A 24,186-nucleotide genomic window follows, 5' to 3' on the forward strand; every position below is an offset into this window, starting at 1 on the left:
AGAGTAAAATGAAAAATATATTACAGTAAAACAAAACTTATTCCAGGAATGCAATGGTAATTTAATATAAAAATCTGCTGGGCTTCCCTGGTGGTGCAGTGGTTGAGAGTCCACCTGCCGATTCAGGGGACATGGGTTCGTGCCCCGGTCTGGGAAGATCCCACGTGCTGCGGAGCGGCTGGGCCCGTGAGCCATGGCCGCTGAGCCTGCGCATCCGGAACCTGTACTCCACAATGGGAAAGGCCACAGCAGTGAGAGGCCCGTGTACCACAAAAAAAAAAAAAAAAAAAAAAAATCTGCCAATATAATCCCTTATAGTAACATCTGTAAAGAACTTTTATGATCTTTTAATAGATTTTTAAGAATAAGTTGGTAAAATACAGGAGCCATTCCTGACTAAAACTTTAATTATATAGAGATAAAGAGAATCCCCTTAAATTTGATAACTTACAAAAACCAACAGCAATTATTGTAAACAGTAATGCATTAAATACATTTCAATTACATTAAATTTAAAAATTGGACAGGACAGTCTTTACAAAGGCTTTGAAGCAGCTACCATAACCATACTCAGTGAAGAAAGGGTGGATGTTGTTGAAATTAACAGAAAGAGGACTTCTCAAATAAGACATAGAACTTATGAAAAGAACCAAATGAGGAGTTTAAAGCTGCAGAATATATCTGAAAGAAAAAAATCACCAGGTGGGCTCAATAGAAAAATGGATATGGTAGATGAAGAGTCATTAAAACTGAATGCAGATCAATAGAAATTATCCAAACTGAGCAAGAATGAGAAAAAATTAAAAATAAATGAACATAGTAGGGACCTAGGGGACATATGTATGCATCTAACATTTGTGCCATTGGAATCTGAGGAGAGGAGAGATTGATACAGAAAAAAACTATTTGAAGAAATAACTAAAATATTCCATATTTGATGAAAAATGAATTTACAGATTTAAGAAGTTCTGCAGGAGCTTCCCTGGTGGCGCAGTGGTTGGGAGTCTGCCTGCTAATGCAGGGAACACGGGTTCGAGCCCTGGGCTGGGGGGATCCCACGTGCCACGGAGCGACTGGGCATGTGAGCCACAACTACTGAGCCTGCGCGTCTGGAGCCTGTGCTCCGCAACAGGAGAGGCCGCAATAGTGAGAGGCCCGCGCACCATGATGAAGAGTGACCCCCACTTGCCACAACTAGAGAAAGCCCCTGAACAGAAATGAAGACCCAACACAGCAAAAATAAATAAAAATAAATTAATAAACTCCTAAAAAAAAAAAAGAAGAAGTTCTGCAGAACCCAAATGGTTAAACTCAAATAAGATCATGCTTAGGCACATAATAATCTGGTGAAAACAAAAGATAAAGAAAAACTTTTTAAGCAGCTGAGAAAAATGACTCTTTCATCAGAGGCCAGAAGGCAGTATAATCACAATTCAGAATTTTATATCCAGTGAAAATATCTTCAGAGAATGAATGTGAAAGAAAGAGATTTTCATAGGAGGGGAAACTAAGAGATTGGTTGCTAGGAGACTTACTGAAAAAATTTTTAAGGATGTTCTTCAGAAAGAAAGAAAACTTGTAAAAGATATACAAACAGCACATGCAGCTCAATATCAATAAAACAAACAACCCAATCAAAAAATGGGCAGAAGACCTAAATAGACATTTCTCCAGGGAGACATACAGATGGCCAAGAAACTCATGAAAAGATGCTCAACATCACTAATTATTAGAGAAATGCAAATCAAAACTACACACCAGTCAGAATGGCCATCATCAAAATGTCTACACATAATAAATGCTGGAGAGGATGTGGAGAAAAGGGAGCCCTCCCACACTGTTGGTGGGAATGTAAATTGGTACAACCACTATGGAGAACAGTATGGAGGTTCCCCAAAAAACTAAAAATGGAACTACCATATGTTCCAGCAATCCCAATCCGGGGCATATACCTGGAGAAAACCATAAATCAAAAAGATATGTGCACCCCTGAAGGCAGACAGCAGAAGCAATAAGAACTACAATCCTGCAGCCTGTGGAATGAAAACCACATTCACAGAAAGATAGACAAAATGAAAGGGCAGAAGACTATGTACCAGATGAAAGAACAAGATAAAACCCCAGAAAAACAACTGAATGAAATGGAGATAGGCCACCTTCCAAAAAAAGAATTCAGAATAATGATAGTGAAGATGATCCAGGACCTTGGAAAAAAGAATGGAGGCAAAGATCGAGAAATGCAAGAAATGTTTAACAAAGACCTAGAAGAATTAAAGAACAAACACCTAGAAAATTAAAGAACAAACAAACAGAGATGAACAATAAAATAACTGAAATGAAAAATACACTAGAAGGAATAAATAGCAGAATAACTGAGGAAGAAGAACGGTTAAGCAACCTGGAAAACAATGGTGGGATTCACTTCCATGGAACAGAATAAAGAAAAAAGAAAAGAAATGAAGATAGCTTAAGAGGCCTCTGGGAAAACAGTAAACGTACTAACATTCACATCATAGGGGTCCCAGAAGGAGAAGAGAGAGAGAAAGGACCTGAGAAAATATTTGAAGAGTTTACAGTTGAAAACTTCCCTAACATGGGAAAGGAAATAAACACCCAAGTCGAGGAAGCACAGAGAGTCCCAGGCAGGATAAACCCAAAGAGAAATATGCCAAGACACAAGGTAATCAAATTGACAAAAATAAAGACAAAGAAAAATTATTAAAAGCAACAAGGGAAAAACGACAAATAACATATAAGGGAACTCCCATAAGGTTAACGCTGATTTCTCAGCAGAAATGCTGCAAGCCAGGAGGGAGTGGCACGATATATGTAAAGTTATGAAAAGGAAGAAACTACAACCAAGATTACTCTACCCAGCAAGGATCTCATTCAGAGTCAACAGAGAAATCAAAAGCTTTACAGACAAGCAAAAGCTAAGAGAATTCAGCACCACCAAACCAGCTCTCCAACAAATGCTAAAGAAGCTTCTATAAGTGGGAAACACAAGACAAGAAAAGGACTTACAAAAACAAACACAAAACAATTAAGAAAATGGTAATAGGAGTATACATATTAATAATAACCTTAAATGTGAATAGATTAAATGCTCCAATCAAAAGACACAGCTTTGCTGAATGGATACAAAAACAAGGCCCTTATATATGCTGTCTGCAAGAGGCCCACTTCAGACCTACGGACACATACAGACTGAAAGTGAGGGGATGGAAAAAGGTATTCCATGAAAATGGAAATCAAAAGAAAGCTGGAGTAGCAATACTCATATCAGACAAAACAGATTTTAAAATAAGGAATGTTACAAGAGTCAAGGAAGGACACTACATGAAGATCAAGAGATGGATCCAAGAAGAAAGTATAGCAATTCTAAATATATATGCACCCAGCATAGGAACACCAAAGTACATAAGGCAAATGCTAACAGCTATAAAAGAAGAAATCGACAGTAACACAATAATAGTGGGCAACTTTAACACCTCACTTACACCAATGGACAGATAATCCAGACAGAAAATTAATAAGGAAACACAAGCTTTATGACACAATAGACCAGATAGATTTAATTGATATTTGTAGGACATTCCATCCAAAAACAGCAGATTACACTTTCTTCTGAAGTGCACGCAGAACATTCTCCAGCATAAATCACATCTTGGGTCACAAATCAGGCCTCAGTAAATTTAAGAAAATTGAAGTCATATCAAGCATCTTTTCTGACCACAATGCTATGAGATTAGAAATAAATTACAGGGAAAAAAAGTAAAAAACACACACATGGAAGCTAAACAATACATTACTAAATATGCAAGAGATCACTGAAAAAATCAAAGATGAAACCAAAAAATACCTAGAGACAAATGACAATGAAAACATGATGATCCAAAACCTATGGGATGCAGCAAAAGCAGTTCTAAGAGGGAAGTTTATGGCAATAAAATCCTACCTCAAGAAACAAGAAAAATCTCAAACAATCTAACCTTACACCAAAAGGAACTAGAGAAAGGAGAACAAACAAAACCCAAAATTAGTAGAAGGAAAGAAATCATAAAGATCAGAATAGAAATAAATGAAATAGAAACAAAGAAAACAATAGCAAAGATCAATAAAACTCAAAGCTGGTTCTTTGAGAAGATAAACAAAATTGATAAACCTTTAGCCAGACTCATCAAGAAAAAGAGGGAGAGGACTCAAAGTAGTAAAATTGGAAATGAAAAAGGAGAAGTTACAACGAGCACTGCAGAAATACAAAGCATCATAAGAGTCTACTACAAGCAACTCTATGCCAAAAAAATGGACAACCTGGAAGAAATGGACAAATTCTTAGAAAGGTATAACCTCCAAGACTGAAACAGGAAGAAATAGAAAATATGAACAGACCAATCACAAGTAATGAAACTGAAACTGTGATTAAAATCTCCCAACAAACAAAAGTCCAGGACCAGATGGCTTCACAGGTGAATTCTATCAAACATTTAGAGAAAAGCTAACACCTATCCTTCTCAAACTCTTCCAAAAAATTGTGGAGGAAGGAACACTCCCAAACTCATTCTATGGGGCCACCATCACCCTGATACCAAAACCAGACAAAGATACTACAAAAAAAGAAAATTACAGACCAATATCACTGATGAACATAGGTGCAAAAATCCTCAACAAAATACTAGCAAACAGAATTCAAAAACACATTAAAAGGATCATACACCATGATCAAGTGGGATTTATCCCAGGGATGCAAGGATTCTTCAATATACGCAAATCAATCAATGTGATACACCATATTAACAAACTGAAGAATAAAAACAATATGATCATCTTAATAGATGCAGAAAAAGCTTTTGACAAAATTCAACACCCATTTATGATAAAAACTCTCCAGAAAGTGGGCATAGAGGGAAGCTTCATCAACATAATAAAGGCCATATATGACAAACCCACAGCAAACATCATTCTCAATGGTGAAAAATTGAAAGCATTTCCTCCAAGATCAGGAACAAGACAAGGATGTCCACTCTGGCCACTATTATTCAACATAGTTCTAGAAGTCCAAGCCATGGCAATCAGAGAAGAAAAAGAAATAAAAGGAATACAGATTGGAAAAGAAGAAGTTAAACTGTCACTATTTACAGATGGTATGATACTATACATAGATAATCCTAAAGAGGCCACCAGAAAACTACTAGAGCTAATCAGTGAATCTGGTAATGTTGCAGGATACCAAATTAATGCACAGAAATCTCTTGCATCACTATACACTAGCAACGAAAGATCAGAAAGAGAAATTAAGGAAACAATCCCATTTACCATTGCAACAAAAAGAATAAAATACCTAGGAATAAACCTACCTAAGGAGGTAAAAGACCTGTACTCAGAAAACTATAAGACACTGATGAAAGGAATCAAATATGACACAAAGAGATGGAGAGATATACCATGTTCTTGGATTGGAAGAATCAATATTGTGAAAATGACTGTACTATCCAAAGCCATCTACAGATTCAATGCAATCCCTATCAAATAACCAATGGCATTTTTTACAGAACTAGAACAAAAAAATCTTAAAATTTGTATGGAGACACAAAAGACCCTGAATAGCCAAAGCAATCTTGAGGGAAAAAAAACAGAGCTGGCAGAATCAGACTTCCTGACTTTACAGTATACTACAAGTCTACAGTGATTAAGACAATATGGTACTGGCACAAAAACAGAAATATAGATCAATGGAACAGGATAGAAAGCCCAGAGATAAACCCACGCACCTATGGTCAACTAATGTATGACAAAGGAGGCAAGGATATGCAATGGAGAAAAGACAGTCTCTTCAGTAAGTGGTGCTGGGAAGATTGGACAGGTATACGTAAAGAATGAAATTAGAACACTCCCTAACACCATACACAAAAATAAACTCAAAATGGATTAGAGACCTAAATGTAAGACCAGACACTATAAAACTCTTAGAGGAAAACATAGGAAGAACACTCTTTGATGTAAATCACAGCAAGATCTTTTTTGACCCACCTCCTAGAGTAATGGAAATAAAAACAAAAATAAACAAATGGGACCTAATGAAACTTAAAAGCTTTTGCACAGCAAAGGAAACTATAAACAAGACAAAAAGACAATCCTCAGCTGCTGATGAGGGTGTGGAGAAAAGGGAACCCTCTTACACTGTTGGTGGGAATATAAATTGATACAGCCACTATGGAGAACAGTATGGAGGTTCCTTAAAAAACTAAAATAGAATTACCATATGACCCAACAATCCCACTACTGGGCATATACCCAGAGAAAACCATATATCAAAAAGACACCTGCACCCCAATGTTCACTGCAGCACTATTTACAGTAGCTAGGTCATGGAAGTTACCTAAATGTCCATCAACAGAGGAATGCATAAAGAAGATGTGGGATGTATATACAATGGAATATTACTCAGCCATAAAAAGGAACAAAATAGTGCCATTTGCAGAGATGTGGATAGACCTAGAGACTGTCATACAGAATGAACTAAGTCAGAAAGAGAAAAACAAATGTTGTATAATATCGCTTATATGTGGAATCCAGAAAAATGGTACAGTGGAACTTATTTGCACAGCAGAAATAGAGACACAGATGTAGAGAAGAAACTTATGGATACCAAGGGGGGAAGGGGGGATGGGATGAATTGGGAGATTGGGACTGACATATATACACTACTATGAATAAAATAGATTACTAATGAGAACCTACTGTATAGCACAGGGAACTCAGTGCTCTGTGGTGGCCTTAATGGGAAGGAAATCTATAAAAGAGGGGATATATGTATACTTATAACTGATTCACTTTGCTGTACAGTAGAAACTAACACAACATTGTAAAGCAAATATACTCCAATAAAAATTAATAAAAAATGAAGTTTCCTGATTTAAAAGAAAAGAATAAGTGCGGAACAACAGAAATGGTAAACAATCTGGGAAAATATAATAATTATTTTTCTTTTCTTAAATCTTTAAAATATATGTGACTGTCAAAAAGAAAAATTATAAAATCATATGAAGGTTCTCAATGTATATAAATGTACTCCATATTGCAATTAAAACAAAAAGGGGAGAGGGCCAAGGGAACTATATGGTTGTAAGTTTTTTATATTCACTTGAAGTGAATAAAGTACTAATTATAAGGAAATTTTGACAGATTACGTATGTATATTTCAATCTAAGAGGCAATCACTAAAAAATTGTACAGAGAAATATAGTAAAAATTCAACACATCAATAAAAATGGAATACTAAAATGAAATGCAGAACCCACCAAATAATTCAGAAATAGAAAAAAAGGAATGAAAAAGTGAAGGGGTAAATAGAAAATAATAAAATAGCAGACATAATTACAAACAAATTAATAACTGCATTAAATGTAAATGGTATAAGGTGTAATTTGTATCAATTTAAAGAGATAGCCATGTTGGATTAAAAAGAAGAAAAATAATACTATATGCTGTCTATAAGAAACCTACAAGTTTAAATACAATGTAGATAGATATATAGTAAGAGAATGGGAAAAGATAAACTATGCAAACACTAATCAAAGAATGCTGGAGGGCTTCCCTGGTGGTGCAGTGGTTGGGAGTCTGCCTGCTGGTGCAGGGGACATGGGTTCGAGCCCTGGTCTGGGAGGGTCCCACGTGCCGTGGAGCGGCTGGGCCCGTGAGCCACAGCTGCTGAGCCTGCGCGTCTGGAGCCCGTGCTCCGCAGCGGGAGAGGCCGCGATGGTGAGAGGCCCGCGCACTGCAGTGAAGAGTGGCCCCCGCTTGCCGCAACTGGAGAGGGCCCTTGAGCAGAGGCGGGGACCCAATACAGCAAGAATAGATGAATTAGTTAATGGACTCCTACCCCCAACATCTAAAAAAAAGAACTGTTGTGAAAATTAAAAAAAAAAAAAAGAATGCTGGAGTTGCTGTATTAATATTAGACAAAATAATTTCAGACCAAAGAATATTACTAGGGATAACAGAAACCATTTTATGGTGATAAAAGTGTCAATTCCTCAAGGGAATATAACCATAGTAAACATTTATGCACCTAATAACAGAGATTCAAATTTCATGAAGCAAAAAAAAAAAAAGAAAAGAAAGAAAACAAAAGTACAATCAGTATATATATATATATGTGTATATATATATGTGTATACATATATGTATATATATATACACACACACACACACACACATATATATATATATATGTACAATGGACCATTGCTTCATCTTCAAAATAATGAAATTAAGATACATGCTACAACATGGAGGAACCTTGAAGATATTATTCTTAGTGGAATAAGCCAGACACAGAATGATGACTCCACTTATATAAGGTTTGTAAAATAGTCAAATTCACAGAGACAGAAAGTAGAATGGTAGTTACCAGGGGCTGGGGGAAGGGAGCAAGAGGAGTTATTGTTTAATGGGTACAGAGTTTCAGTTTGGAATGATAAATTCTGGAAATGGATAGTGGTAATGGCTTCACAACAGTGTGAATATACTTAATGTTACTGAACTGTGTGCTTAAAAATGGTTAAAATGATGACTTTTTTGATATGTATCTTTTACTAAAAAAAGGAAATAGCACTTTTCCAGCCACCTTAGAAGCCCTTCCATGTACTCTGACCCAATTGTAAACCCTTCTCCCCCCAAAATTAACCACAGTCCTGACATTTACAGTAACCAGTAACTTAACATTTCTTTATAGCCCTATCAATAAAGTGTGCGTTCCCTAGGGGAAGAAAAGTACAATCACAATTATACTTTGAGATTTCAACATCTTTTCCTCAGTAATTAACATAACAAGTAGACAGAAAATTACCAATGATATGAAAGAACTGAACAGCACTAACAACAAACTACAACAAATTGGCATTTACAAAACACTCTACCTAACAATAGGAGTATACACATTCTTTTCAAGAGCTCATGGAAATTGATTGGGAAACAACACATCCTGAGCCATAAATTAAATCTTAAGGAATTAAAATAATTGGTATCATACAATGTATATTCTCTGACCATAACAGAATTAACCTAAAGATCAGTAACAAAAAGATATCTTGAAAAAGTCAAAGCGTCTGGCAATTAACACAGGTCTACACAATCCATGTTTCAAAAAGGAAGATAAATTAACTTAGAAAATAATTTGAACTAAATGAAAATTAAAACATCAAAATTTGTGTGACAGTGTTAAAGTAGTACTCAGAGGGAAATTACTAACATTAATTGTTTATTTTATTTATTTATTTATTTTTTGCTGTATGCGGGCCTCTCACTGTTGTGGCCTCTCCCACTGGGGAGCACAGGCTCTGGAGGCGCAGGCTCAGCGGCCATGGCTCACGGGCCCAGCCGCTCTGCGGCATGTGGGATCTTCCTGGACCAGGGCACGAACCCGTGTCCCCTGCATCGGCAGGCGGACTCTCAACCACTGTGCCACAATTAGGGAAGCCCTAATTGTTTATTTTAGAAAAGAAAAAATATCTCAGATCCATGATCTAAGCTTCCATATTAAATGGACAAAAAAGGGTAAAAATTAAATCCAAAGTATCAGAAGAAAGGAGGTAATAAATACAAAAGCAGAAATCAACGAAATTGAGGAAAGACAATAACAGACAAAATTCAACGAAATGAAATGTTGGTTACTTGAAAAGATTGATAAAATTGATAAACTTCCAGACAGACTGAGGGAGAAAAATAAAACTAGAAGACACAAATTATCAATATCAGTGACGAAAGAAGGAATATCTCTATAGATCCATAGACAGGTATAAGGGAATTATAACTATAAACAATGGTTTGCCCATAAATTTTGTGGGATTTTGGGGTCCTTAGACATTAAATCACAAATTTCCTGAACCATGAAACGAGGCCAGAATTTCAGTGGAGAGTGTGCTGCTGAGAATAAAATAAAATAAAACAAAATAAAATAAAAAGGATACAAGAGCTCTGAATCCCCAAACCTGAGTCAGCCTTTTCCTTAGCCTAACATTGGCCCACTTGCACTCTTTGAAGACTGCCAAAACCAGGGCACTTTACTGGAAACTTAACCCAGATTTGAATGCATAGTGAATAAAGCCTTTTTAGAACTCCAAAGTCTTTTGAGGTGGCCAGGTTAACGTGGAACCTAACTTAAAGTCTGGAAAACTCAATGGCATCCTAGGCTGTCACTCAGGTTGATGCTATTGACAGAATTGATTATCAGCAGCATCTCCTATAGATAAGTAATTTTCATGTACAGGTCCATAGTGAAATTTTCAGTCTATGGAGAAAATTGAGAAAGTAAGTATGACAGTGTATTTTTAATAAAGCTATATTTATTCCATTTAAATATATTTTATTTAATAAATAAATTAGTCCAATAAATATATGGACTTATTTTTATTCTGAGATTATCCTCCGTAGAGAATCCAGAAGTAGAAGAGTCTAGCCCATAAAATTCAGTAAAGCTGGATTTTGCTTTACTATTTTATTCCTTATCCCATGTTTTTGAAGGGCTCAGCCCTGTTCTTGACGTTTCCTATCACCTTGCCTTTGACAGAGTCTCCTGGATATCATTGGATATTGCATCTTACATCAATTATTTCTTCTAAATGCTTTTGGGGAATGCCACTAACTTTCTCCCTTGGAATCACACCCACTCCCTTGCAACTTGATTCTTCCCCGATACTAGACTGTGTTTGCACCCACTTGAACTTCATTTAGAATTACTGGATCTTCTCTGGGCCACTGCACCCAAATCTCCTGCTTTTGAAGTTGAGACATTTAAAAAAGTATTACCTTGACACTCAGACCTGAAATTCTGGGCTGCTTTTTAGGCTATAACATTTGCTTCTCTCTGCAGTAGGAATTAAATTCTCTCTCCCTCTATCTACTCTGTCTCTGAGCACCCTAAGTAAATATGTCCAACTACTAAACTCACCTACCTTGGTGTAGTGCTGAGAGGAGGAGGTGCAATTCTGGAGGCATTACCTGTTTGGCTAGTGGAGTTACTGGGAACTCTGCAGGTCCTTCATCTGGCTACTATTGTTCAATAATTTCCTACTGGCCCTGAGCTTACAGATCCACTCATACACTCACTGTCTCTTATGAGCCAAGGTCATAGAAAACAGTACTCTATCCTCTAATGAAGATTTGTCAGAATGCCTTTCTAGTGATGTAGCTCAGCATCTGTACTTCCTTGACACGTAGATTTTATGGTTCTTCAGTGAGGCAGAGTGGTGTTTCCGGTATATGTCCTGATGATGTGGGCGGTCTGGTATGTCTCGATGATGTGGGCGAGGAGATGGGACATCCTACATATGCAACCAGCCAGCCCCCTCTTAGTATAAAATAGGGATTTCCTGGCAGCACTATGCAGGATGTTCAACCTCCCCGCCCATGTGACTGTTAACTGCTGCATCATGAAGTTCCTTCCAGTTTCTGTCAAAGGGCTTGTCGCTTGATGTGTCTTTGTGTGAACCATTTCAGGGAGACCTCTTCCAAGTTGGTCTTCTGTTCCCGATGAACTGGCTGTGATTACTAATGGCCTACATGATCTAGAAGCCTGGTAACTAATAACCCACCTGTTACTCAAACTTAAACCCCGTATCTCTAACAATATACTTTTCCATCAACTTAAATAAAAAGAGAAAATTCTCTTGACATGAATACCAAGATATATCATGGATTACAAACACTCTCCAGTTCCACTTCCAATTTTGTCGACCTTTACTAAATAAATACATAAACCTCTAAATTATATAAGCCACTCTAAATAATATAAACACAGACTTCTTATATTACAGTAGAGGCAATTCTATTGCTAGAAGAACCTAGTTGGACTGCATACATTTATCCCAGTTATCCCAGGTTATCCCAGTTGAAATTAACCATCTTATATGTATCACAAGTTATTTGCCAAAAACATAGGTCTAGAAGCATCATCCTGAGACTCGCTGCTCTGTGGCTATGCAGTCTGACTACCACATCCTGAAATAAATAAGAAACTTAGCTAGAGACAGATTCCGTCGGCCTCGTTCTTTCAGCTGAATAAATTTTGCATTATGTACTTTCCTATCTCAAGCCTCTCAGCTCTGAGAACTTTTCTACCTGTAAAAATTTGTGAACCTGAAGTTCCACTAGGACCAGACACCTGAAAGGCTCAATATGACGTATAATACCTTTTTGAATAACACCCTGGATTTGCTTTCCTGAAATAGTCCCACAACCCATCCACCCTGGAGCTTTCCTTATGATTTGCAATTGAGCTAGTTCCTTTCAAGTTGGCTTCAAGTCTTGCCCTATGGGAATATGGCAATGATTTCCATGTCTCTGTTTATATTTTCTCCATAGAATGGAAGACTCAGCAATTTTATGGATTTTGGGTGAGAAAGGTAGGAGGACAAAGAAGAAATGATGAGTGTTTTCCTGGTGCTTTCTACCTAACCAAGTATACATTAATGAAAAATTCTGCTATGTGTACTATGTGTCTCTACCCTAGCACAGTAGTGCGGGAAAAAGAAAAGATAGAGGTAAGAGAATAAGATATTATTGTGGCTTTAAATTTATGCCTCTAGATTTTTTGGTTTTGGTTTTGGCTTCATTTTAATACATTAAGCACACCCATAATCTGGTACTTTATATTCAAAAGAAAAAAAAGCATATTTGACTGTGTCATTTATGTAAGGTGATTGCTAACTCAACAGGAGAAAATATATTTAAAAAAAGTATCTGGTATTCATAATTTATCAAGTCTTGATGATACTAGCAGGATTAAATTTTGGTAATTCTCCTAGGTACTTGAATGATAAATATGATGACCACGCCATCATTCTAATGTTCACTAAAGACCAAAGTAAACCTAAATGCTCTTTTGAATAATGCTTTTTTATAATAATCCTTTAAATCTCTAATAACATATTCATAAATACTAAAATGCACATTTTATTAAAGATTAGTATTCTAGTAATGAATAACTTATCCCTGACTGAACAATTTATCATTTGAAATCTTTAGATCAATATTTCTAACTTTTTTGGTGGCTACTGGTTAATTTACTATTTGGGGGGATACATTTTCTACAATATATTTAAACTAAAGATATAGGACAAAACCTGTAAAATCAATTTACTTTTATCTTAAATTTATATACTAATATTTACTAAAAATATAGTCAAGTCTAAATTAATAGCTACTGATACTAGTGTCAACAACATGCTGCCAGGTATCAGGCAGATTTCTTAAAGCACTGAGTAGCAATCATGATTTTAGAACACTCAAAGTAGCTACGTCAAAGGCACCATCTACAGCCTTAATTAGAGCACCCTAGTAACTGCTGTTTGTGAATTTGTAACCCATACCCATATCTGCTTTCTCTAGTTAGTGATCCTTTTGATTACCTGCAGTAAATACCCAAGGCTTAAAAATATTCAATACATCTCCAAGTGAACTCCAGGTATTAACCTTGAATGCCCCCATGACCTCCCTTCTTTTACATCATAGGTTGAAACCAGTACTTATTCACTGCCTTTCATATGCCCAATTTTCAAACATCCCCACATCCTAAGTTTTAGTAAAGATTTTTGGTTTTTATTTATTCTCTGTTCAAACAGTTTACTCTGCAGAATAACGAGAATAGATTAAAAGTTACTGTGAAATTTTAATTAACAGAAAACGGAAACTCCTTCTAAAGCTTCTTAAAGGGGAAAAGAAAGCAATTTTGACATACAATTTCATAGCTAAAAACAAACTATATTTTACATATATATGACTTATAAAGTTGTGGTTTACAATTAGAATATTGCCATTTAAAAAATTTCCCTAAAACTTTCACAAATTTGCTTAAAAATAACACGAAACCGCGCCTTGGAGACGCCGCTGCCACCAGCATAGCCGGAGACCTGAGCCGACACTGGGGGCTGTCTGTGGGCCCCGCACTCCCTCGATGAGTCGGAGAAGTCCCGTTGTATGAGTAAGATGGACGGTAGGTTTGATTGTGATTGCGGTGAGCTGGAGCCACCTGGTCACTAACAAAAGACATCTTGTTAACCAACCGCCCCCAGGGCTTCCTGTTGAAATATACAGCAACAAAGGAAGAAAAGAAGCAAAACGGAAATAGTGCTTGCCAGCACCTTAGAATGTTGTTGCTCAGGACCAGTCCAACACTGAATGTATCTGCACTGCGTGGAGAATGTTCATAGAAGCCTGTTGTGTGCATATTTATTCACATTTTTGTTAAATGTTAAATCCTTCAGCACAGTAAATCTGAGTGCATAGTATGTCATTTCATTCCGTTTGAGTTTCTTGAATGTTTTCTTTAAATGTCTGCAGAGTTGCTGCCCCTTTCTTCACCTATGAGTACTGCAATCTTTTTAATTCTCAGTAGGAGTAGAGCTTTTTGAGCTTTAAATCTAAGGGGAACTCAACAGGCCTGGTTGGCATATGCAATGAAACCACCTTGCTGTGGAAGCAAAATTATTATTTTTTTCTACCTTTTTGAAAGATCTTTCCTTTTGAGGCCAATTTTCTTCCTTATTTACACAAGTTCAACAATTTGAAAGGAAGAGGCAATAGTAAGGGTTTCAAAATGGCAGAGAAATTTAAAAGTCTCCTGAAATCTGGGCTCTAGGTATGTGGACTTAAAACCATGGGGTTGTGGAGGCAATGGCTTGCTTTTTTTCTGCTGTAGACAATGACTGTGACAAAAGAGTAGCCATCAAGAAAATTGTCCTTACTGATCCCCAGAGTGTCAAACATGCTCTACGTGAAATCAAAATTCTTAGACTTGACCATGATAACATTGTGAAGGTGTTTGAAATTCTTGGTCCTAGTGGAAGCCCATTAACAGATGATGTGGGTTCTCTTACCAAACTGAACAGTGTTTACATTGTTCAGGAGTACATGGAGGCAGATTTGGCTAATGTGCTGGAGCAGGGCCCATTACTGGAAGAGCATGCCAGGCTTTTCATGTATCAGCTGCTATGTGGGCTCAAATATATTCACTCAGCAAACGTACTACACAGAGATCTCAAACCAGCTAATCTTTTCATTAATACTGAAGACTTGGTGCTGAAGATAGATGACTTTGGTCTTGCACGGATCATGCATCCCCATTATTCCCATAAAGGTCATCTTTCTGAAGGACTGGTTCCTAAATGGTACAGATCCCCACCTCTTTTACTTTCTCCTAATACTTAAACTAAAGCCATTGACATGTGGGCTGCAGGCTGCATCTTTGCTGAAATGCTGCCTGGTAAAACCCTCTTTGCAGGTGCACATGAACTTGAACAGATGCAGCTGATTTTAGAGTCTATTCCTGTTCTACATGAGGAAGATTGACAGGAGCTTCTCAGCATAATTCCAGTTTACATTAGAAATGACATGACTGAGCCACACAAACCCTTAACTCAGCTGCTCCTCAGAATCAGTCGAGAAGCACTGGATTTCCTGGAACAAATTTTGACATTTAGCCCCATGGATCGATTGACAGCAGAAGAAGTGCTTTCTCATCCTTACATGAGCATTTATTCTTTTCCAATGGATGAGCCAATTTCAAGTCATCCTTTTCATATTAAAGATGAAGTTGATGATATTTTGCTTATGGATGAAACTCATAGTCACATTTATAACTGGGAAAGGTACCATGATTGTCAATTTTCAGAGCATGATTAGCCTATACATAACAACTTTGATATTGATGAAATTCAGCTTGACCCAAGAGCTCTGTCCGATGTCACTGATGAAGAAGAAGTACAAGTTGATCTCGAAAATATTTGGATGGAGATAGTGAAAAGTATTTGGAGGATCCTGCTTTTGACACCAATTACTCTACTGAGCCTTGTTGGCAATACCCAGATCATCATGAAAACAAATATTGTGATCTGGAGTGTAGCCATACTGGTAACTACAAAATGAGGTCATCATCATACTTAGATAACTTAGTTTGGAGAGAGAGTGAAGTTAATCATTACTATGAACCCATGCTTATTGGAAAGAACAAAGCAAAGAAAAATCTGATAAGAAAGGCAAGTCAAAATGTGAAAGGAATGGATTGGTTAAAGTCCAATAGCATCACAGCAACTCGCTGAAAAAGAAAGGGAAAAGAATCAGGGATTTGATTTTGATTCCTTTATTGCAGGAACTATTCAACTTAGTTCACAACATGAGCCTACTGCTGTTGATGACAAATTAAATGACTTGAATAGCTCAGTGTCCCAACTAGAATTGAAAAGTTTGATATCAAAGTCAGTAAGCCGAGAAAAACAGGAATAAGGAATGGCCAATTTGGCTCAGTTAGAAGGCTTGTACCAGTCTTCTTGGGATAGCCAGTTTGTGGGTGATGGGGAGGACTATTTTCTCATAAGTCAGTTTTGTTGTGAGGTAAGGAAGGATGAGCAAATTGAAAGGGAAAACACTCACCCCAGTTACCTGGACAAGTTCTTTAGCAAGGAAGAAGATATTGAAATGCTAGAAACTGAGCCAGTAGAGGATGGGAAGCTTGGGGAGAGAGGAAGTGAGGAAGGATTTCTGAACAACAGTGGGGAGTTCCTCTTTAACAAGCAGCTTGAATCCATAGGCATCCCACAGTTTCACAGTTCATCCAGGTCACCACTTAAGTCAATGCAGGCCACATTAACACCTCCTGCTATGAAATCTTCCCCTCAGATTTCTCATAAAACATACAGCAGCATTCTGAAACATCTGAACTAAAACACTCAGCAGACATTTCTTTTTGTATTCTTCATGAAATGTGTTTTGTCTTTGTTATTACTAGTGTTTAAGTCATTTTTTTACTTGAATCAGATGGTGTCATTTAGAAAGGATTTTTTTTCTTGGTTTTTAAAATCCAGACTTTTTTTCTACATGTGAGATGGTTTTCATTTTAACTGGCATGTCATTTGCACACAAAAATAAAGAATAGAGCAAAATAATGCAATGTGGGAGGAGACAAAAGAAATGCACTAAGACAAGTAAAAAACATTCTCTCATAGAACAATGATCTGTTTTACAGGAAACAAAAATCTTGCCTTGAAATTTACACAGTGAGACTGTACATAATTGCATGAAAATATCTATTTTTTTCTTAAAATATTTTTCATTCTTGAGTATTTTCAAGTTTTTCATACTGAACACATTTCTTAAAAACACATGATACCAGCAGCAACTGAAAATGAATGACGAATTTGGTACACATGTGTTACCTACCTCAAGGTAACAGAAGTATGTGGCAAAACATATGCTACCCATAGTGCTTCACAATATGCACTTCTATTTAGCCAGCGTTTATTGCAGTATTCTTAATAAGATTCACTCACCGTTTATAAATGTTCTGGTATGCATTCTTTATAGGGAAGTGTTACTACATCACATCTTATTTATTTTAGCAAATCAATATATTTTCTGTATTTAATTCTAAAAAGTTAACTTAGTTTTTGAAATTTATTTGCAAATACACTTTTTCTATTTGACACTATGGTTTGTTGTCTACTTAGCTGAATATATGTAAGCTTATCCTAAGGCTGTCCATGTACTTAATTTACTTAAGTATTCATTTTAAGTAAAGCGCTCACTGTGTATAAGAATTTGTATTTTGGAGGTACTTGATCTATCTACAAAGAAAAATTAGGAATTATTTTATTACAAAATGCTCCTAGAAGTCTTAATTGTGTTTATTTAAAAAGAAAACTGTAATGTTAGATGTGTGTGCATGGAAGTAATTAAGGTACATAATTATTGTAGTTTAAAAGTTGTACATGATAAGACATACTTTGTTTCTACTGTATGCTTTTACTGAATGACCTATTCCCCATCCCAAGGCAAGCATGAATAAAATTAGGTTAAATGTAAAAATAATCAAAACAAAAAACCCCACGAAACCAGTGACAATGTTTCAGGAGCCAAGTATTGAAGTAACTACTACATTGTATAATAGGCATGTTCTTTTCAGAGTAATACGTTACTCAAATTATTAGTAGGAATTGTTAATATGGTAGAAATATATTGAAATGAATTTTAGGAGAACTGGTATATTTTATTAATTTATGGAGTTATTCTCTTCCTTGTTCCAAAATAAGTTTAAGGTGTTTTACTGATGTGGCATTGATTTATGTATTTAATAAATATTAAGTTCTTAATATATAGTAGGTAGATGGAGATAATGATACAGAAGGCAAACATTATACTTGTTCTCATGATTTTATAGTATAGTGAGAGATATTATAAGATGAAAAACTAATTATATAAATTAACTGGACAAAAGAAAAGCACACATGGAGTAGAAGGGCATTTTATTTTTTTTCACATGCAGCAATTAAGAGAGAAGAAAGCCAATGGAAAAACAAAACAAAACCGAAAAACAAACAAGGAAAAACTTGGGATTTTCAAACGGTATCTTAAACCAGAGAATGGCAAACATTTTCTGTAAAGGGCTAAGTAATATATATTTTAGTCTTCGCAGCTACTCAACTCTACTTTTGTGGGTTGAAAGCAGCCATAGGCAATCCTTGAAAGAATGGGTGTGACTGTATCCCGAGAAAACTTTATTTATCAATATCAGTAGTCTGCAGGATTTGGCACATGGATGTAGTTAGCCAACACCTGACCTCAAGGGCTATGAAGGGGGAACTGAGGTGTGGTTGAGGATTGATGGACATGATTATTATTATTTTTTTTAGTAATACAACTTTATTCTTAAAATATCATTTTTTTTTGTTTCAGAGCTAAATACTTTTTTGAATTTTATTTTTTTTTATACAGCAGGTTCTTATTAGTTATGTATTTTATACGTTAGTGTATATATGTCAATCCCAATCTCCCAATTCATCCCACCAACACCCCCCACCCCATCCAGCTTTCCCCCCTTGGTGTCCATACATTTGTTCTCTACATCTGTGTCTCTATTTCTGCCTTGCAAACCGGTTCATCGGTACCATTATTCTAGATTCCACATATCTGTTTTTATCACAAAATGGGTTGGATTTTGTCAAATGCTTTTTTGAGTCTATTAAGGTAATCAGGTAGTGTTTTCCCCTTTATTCCGTTAATAAGGGGCATTATACTGATTGATTTTCACAGGTTGAACCAACTTTGCTTTTTTTTTTTTTTTTGCTGCAGAAAGCTTTATTGTTTCCATTTGGTCCAAGGCTTGGGAGAGGGCCCCAGGGTGTTTAAAAAGCTGCCTAGTGGCTGCAAAGACGGGCTTTAGGCAGAAGCCCTGACACCAGGGGGGCTCCTCAAAGGCCTCTGAGCTCTGGAGGCTCCTAGTTGTGCTTGAGGGTGAGCCTTTCAAAGATACTGGCCGAGCCCAGCCTGGGACCAGCCAGCCTGCGGAGGTTAGTCAGGTGGTCGCCATCTGCTTGATGAGTTTCAGCTGCTCCTGCAGGAAGCGGCTCTCCAGGAAGTCACAGGGGTGTGTGTCTGCGTGGGCAGAATCCAGGGCCTGCGGGCCCGCAAGGGCCTGTCTCAGGTTTTTCTCCATGAGAATGGCGGCTTCCATAGCGTCCTGGGTTTTACCCCACTCATCTTGGGACGGCTTCTGTGCTCCTGGAGGAGGGTGCGGCTGCTGCACTGGTTTTGCATCTTTAAGAGACATTGGGCGCCCTCGTGCTTCTCCTTGGCCAATTCGCAGAAAAAGTGGCCCACGCTCTCCAGAGCCACATCCTCGCGGTGGAAATAGAAGCCCAGAGAGAGGTAGGTGTAGGAGGACCCAGATGCATGGGTGGTTGATGGCAGCCTCTACCTCAGTGGAATAATTCTGAGGAATCTGGGAGCTCATGGTTGATCGGTAATACGGAGTTAAGCTCAAAAAATGGCATTGGCTGGGGCTTCCCTGGTGGCGCAGTGGTTGGGAGTCCACCTGCCGATGCAGGGGACGCGGGTTTGTGCCCCGGTCCGGGAAGATCCCACATGCCGCGGAGCGGCTGGGCCCGTGAGCCATGGCCGCTGAGCCTGTGCGTCCGGAGCCTGTGCTCTGCAGCGGGAGAGGCCACAGCAGTGAGAGGCCTGCGTACCGCAAAAAAAAAAAAAAAAAAAAAAAAAAAAAAAAAAAAAAATGGCGTTGGCTGGTGCCGAAAGCTGAGGATGGCTGAGTGGCTGATTCCGAAAGTTGCGAGTGGAAAAAAGTTGGAGGGTGGTTGGAGGCAGGAGCAAGGGGCGTCCCTGGGTCTGTTTTGCCCAAACACCGTTGAAGCAAAAGACAGATCCACAGGACCGCCTGAGCGCCCTGCCCCAACTTTGCATTTCTGGGATAATACCCATTTTATTGATGTCCAACCTTTTTCATATACTTGCTACTATTTTGTTGAGGATGTTTGCATCTGTGTTCATACAGGATATTGATTTATATTTTTTTCCCTTATGCTGTTTTTGTCTGGTTTTGGTATCAGGATATTATCAGTCTCATAAAAAGAGTAGGGAAGAATTCCTCTTTTTTAAAAAATTTTTGAAAAAGTTTTTGAAGAGTTGGTGTTAATTCTTACAAGAGACCACCAGACATGTCAAATAATGACAATTGTCTGGAAATGAGGCTCTGAAGGAGTGTGCTAACTCTGTTCCCTCTGGTAGGTATCGCGCTGCTAGTTTGCACTGAGATTGCAGGCTCTTGGTTTTCAAGGCTACCCCGGAGCCTGAGACGGGTAATGAAATAGGGCAAGTTAAAATGCTACAGAGAGTGCTGTTCTTACCAAAATTCAGTCATTTTTTTTGAATAAACACTCCCTGGATTGCTTTGAGCTTTTAAGTAACTTCCAGAGTCCTGAATTAGTTGATTCTGACAATTTTTGTAAAATTTCTTGTTGCTTTTAAGGAAGAGAGAATTTTGGAAGGACTAAAGGCTGATATCCACATATAATTTTTGTGTTATAAACACATCTTAAAATTTTAAAATCTCACACAGTTTAGAAATTGTAGAAAATTTTGCGCACTGAGATCATATTACTAATATACAGAATGGAAATGGTGATTTTGAACAGAAGTATGAATGAGAATATGGAAACATCATGTTCATATTCATTTCCCAGTATCTAGGGGATGCATTATACACTGTTCTTCTAAATAAACCTATAGGTATATTTTATAATATAGTATTTTAACACAATTGTTAAATATTTGAGACAAGTATTTTATGTCAGTCATTGCTTTATCTTGTAATTTTGCTTATGTTTGTTTCTTGCTGCAATTATTTTATCCCAGTCTACTTTACATTTTTAAAAAAATTTTATTGGAGTATAGTTGATTTACAATGTTGTGTTAGTTTCAAATGTACAGCAAAGTGATTCAGTTATACATATGCATATATTCATTCTTTTACATATTCTTTTCTCATATAGGTTATCACAGAATATTGAGTAGAGTTCCCTGTGCTATACAGTAGCTCCTTGTTGCTTATCTATCTTATATATAGTGGTGTGTGTATGTTAGTCCCAAGCTCCTGATTTATCCCCCCCCCCACGATGTTTCCCTTTTGGTAACCATAAGTTTGTTTTTGATATATGTAAGTCTGTTTCTCTTTTGTAAATAAGTTCATTTGTATCATTTTTAAAATTAGATTCCACATGTGAGTGATATGTATTTGTCATTCTCTGACTTACTTCACTTAATATGATAATCTCTAGGTCTATCTCTGTTTCTGCAAATGGCATTATTCTGTTCTTTTTTTTATGGCTGAGGAATATTCAATTGTATATATATATATACCACATCTTTATCCGTTCCTCTGGCAAAGGACATTTAGTTTGCTACCATGTCTTGGCTATTGTAAATAGTGCTGCAGTGAACATTGGGGTGCATGTATCTTTTCGATTTATGGTTTCTCCGGATATCTGCCCAGGATTGGGATTGCTGCATCATATGGTAGTTCTATTTTTAGTTTTTAAAGGAACCTCCATACTGTTCTCCCTAGTGGTTGTACCAATTTACATTTCCAGCAACAGTGCAAGAGGGTTCCCTTTTCTCCACACCCTCTCCAGCATTTATTGTTTGTAGTCTTTTTGATGATAGCCATTCTGACCAGTGTGAGGTGATACCTGATTGTAGTTTTGATTTGCATTTCTCTGATAATTAGTTCTGTTCTACTTTACACTTAAAAAAAAATGTTTCCGTAGTCAGAAATGTTGTTTTTATGTAGCCAAATCTCTCAGTCTTCTCATTTGTGTAATCACCTATGGTTTCTTCATCTTAGATGTTAGGTAAATATCCAATAGTTGGCTAAAAATCCTTTTCAATTTCTTCTTGTGTTTACTTGGACAGGTTTTAAATAGTCAACTTTTTAAACTTCCTAGAATTTATTTTCATGTGTGAAATGAGGCGAGGGTCTAAATTTATCTAACATGTTTTCTTTTATCATTGATTTTGATGTGTCATCTATCATAAATAGTATGACCTATTGCTGTACTTTTAACTTTTTAAAAAATGTTTTTATATGTTTAATCCTACATCCACACATTATTATTATACTGACTGTTGACTTAGAATATATTAAGAAATGACTTTTCTATTTCCATCTTTGAAAAATATTTATCAGAAATATGCATTGAAGTTTATTAAATGATTTTCAGGCTCTACCAGGATTAATTATAGTTTATTGTGTTTAGCCTATCACAATGCCATATTTATATATTTCATAATATGTTTTAAAATCTTTAAATTCATTAGATAAAAAGAAACTAGCATTAGTTAGGTATATGTTTTTTTCCAGGAAACTTTACAGATTATATAATTTATGCATCACAATAACCTCATAAATTAGTTATAGATCAAAGCCAAAAACCCCTGAGGTTTGGTGATATTAACACTGAAAGTGATGCAGTTGATAATTTGGATTTGAATATGCATATTAAAAGCCATGACTTCACCCTGTTAATTCAATTTGTATTGTGTTTCATTGAAAATTTTTCTGTGTTAATAACTAGGAATTCACTGTATAATGGAGAGACAAACATGCAAACAAAAATTTCACTACAATGCGTTAAGTGCCATGACAGAGGTAGTGCACATGATATTCTGGAAATACTGAGTATGATAAACTTAACTCTCCCCAGGTTTATAAGATAAGTCTTCTCAGAGAAAGCTGGAAAGGGAAGAAAGTGAAGTTTAGAGGAAGCAAGAGAGTTGGACAAAAAGTCAAGGAGATCTGCAATGATGTCATAGAACACAATATTTGTGGATGAAGGCGTTAAAGAGCTGGAAGGAAGAACTTTATATTGAGATGTAGGAAGTTGATTACAGTAGACCCACTCTTAATTTTTATCAAATTATAAGAGTAGCTGTAAAAATCATGTGACTCTGTGAATTTACAGTAATGTGCTTTAAAAAATATTTATTCCCACATTTGGCATATATACGCCAACTGTATAGTATTCTGTACTTACTCTACTGCTAGTTTTTTAGATTAATGCAGATTTTCTAGTCTTCCAGCTTCCCTTGTCGTATCAGGAAGTTGGAAAGCAAGACTGAGAGTGAGTCAAGATCTCCTTTTACCACTTTTCCATCCTAACTGAGGAGATAGAACTTAGGTTGAACATGTGAAAGGAGCAAGGTCAGGAATGACTGAGACGTGCCCTGAGGACCTCCATGTTCACTGCTTGTGCTGAACTTTTGCTGAACAGTCTAAATAAAACTGCTGAATAGTTGCTGAGTTGCCAAAAGGAAAGAAAAATGCTGAGAACTGTACTTTTTCTGAACTAGAGAAAACATACCTTTCCGTAGTAATAGATGAGATATGCTCAATAACCCAATTGTATTTATAGAACAAATTTATCCTCCAATCCAAATTCTTGGGAAACAACTTGTGTAAGACTGCATGAGCTTCCAGCTTTTTCCCGTAAAAACCCCTATCCATTTCCTCTGATGGGACACTATTCTGTGTTCCTCTGGAATCTGTGATCCCAGAATAGCAATTCTAAGGCCCCAGATAAACTGCCTTTTGGCCTCTTTATAGTTTGTGGTCATTTGGGTTGACAAACTTTAGTATTGTTTCTCATTCTAGTCACATCATTGTAGTTTTTATAAACATTTAAAAGTTCTACCATGCATCCAATACTCTTTATTAATTTCTGGTGGGGTTTTACATTTCTTTTTGTTTGATTTTATAGGACTTGTGTGAAATGCTAAGACCAGTTTCCAGCATTTTTACCTCTTCTGATACTTTAAGGTACTTTAAGGTAAAAGCTATTCTTTTAG

The 24,186-nt window shown here is 36.7% G+C and overlaps 1 protein-coding gene and 1 pseudogene across 2 annotated transcripts in view; one reads left to right on the plus strand and one right to left on the minus strand.

Moving 5' to 3' along the window:
* The window catches only part of HTR2C (5-hydroxytryptamine receptor 2C), a gene marked incomplete at both ends in the record, with an annotated part of 129,926 nt that overhangs the window by 60,258 nt on the left and 45,482 nt on the right, over positions 1-24,186 (minus strand). The window lies entirely within an intron of this gene.
* Positions 14,625-16,719, plus strand: LOC308608795 (mitogen-activated protein kinase 6-like; annotated as a pseudogene). Its single transcript has one exon. The product of its transcript is annotated as a mitogen-activated protein kinase 6-like (transcript).

This window comes from Mesoplodon bidens (assembly GCF_964165515.1).
Source record: "Mesoplodon bidens genome assembly, chromosome: X".
Lineage (NCBI taxonomy): Eukaryota > Metazoa > Chordata > Mammalia > Artiodactyla > Ziphiidae > Mesoplodon > Mesoplodon bidens.